Raw genomic sequence first — 444 nt, 5'->3', positions numbered from 1 at the left:
TGGACTTTGCCCTCAGCCATAAGGCAGGTGCTATTCCCAGGGAAGACACTGGAGGGGCCCACAGGGGAGCCATTCAGCCGCCTCCTGTCACTGCCAACTGAACCGGAAGCCAGGCAAGGAGCTCGCAGGCCATCCACAGTGGCTGCGCCTGGGTCTCTCCCTGGTGTCACCCCTGAAGGCCTTGAAGATTGGGCTGGAGACCCACCCACCACTTTCCTCCTCCTGGGTCACCTCCCACCTGTCCTGGCCTCATGGTGGAGGCAGCAGGTCCCGCAGCCTCAGTGGAGCTGCCAGACTGAGAACCTAAAAGGGCAGGGAGGCCCCTCTCTCCTCCGCACTGGAGAACTGCCTAGGCAGCTGTCACAGATGCCGCTGAGGGCCTGTGTCCCCAGGTGTGCGGCGGGGGGATCCTCAGCGCCCAGCTCAGGCCTGCCCAGGGGCTTC

Source organism: Crocuta crocuta, unplaced genomic scaffold (assembly GCF_008692635.1).
Source record: "Crocuta crocuta isolate KB4526 unplaced genomic scaffold, BGI_CrCroc_1.0 scaffold2720, whole genome shotgun sequence".
NCBI classification, from domain to species: Eukaryota; Metazoa; Chordata; class Mammalia; order Carnivora; family Hyaenidae; genus Crocuta; species Crocuta crocuta.
Note: the sequence above shows the minus strand (reverse complement) of the source record.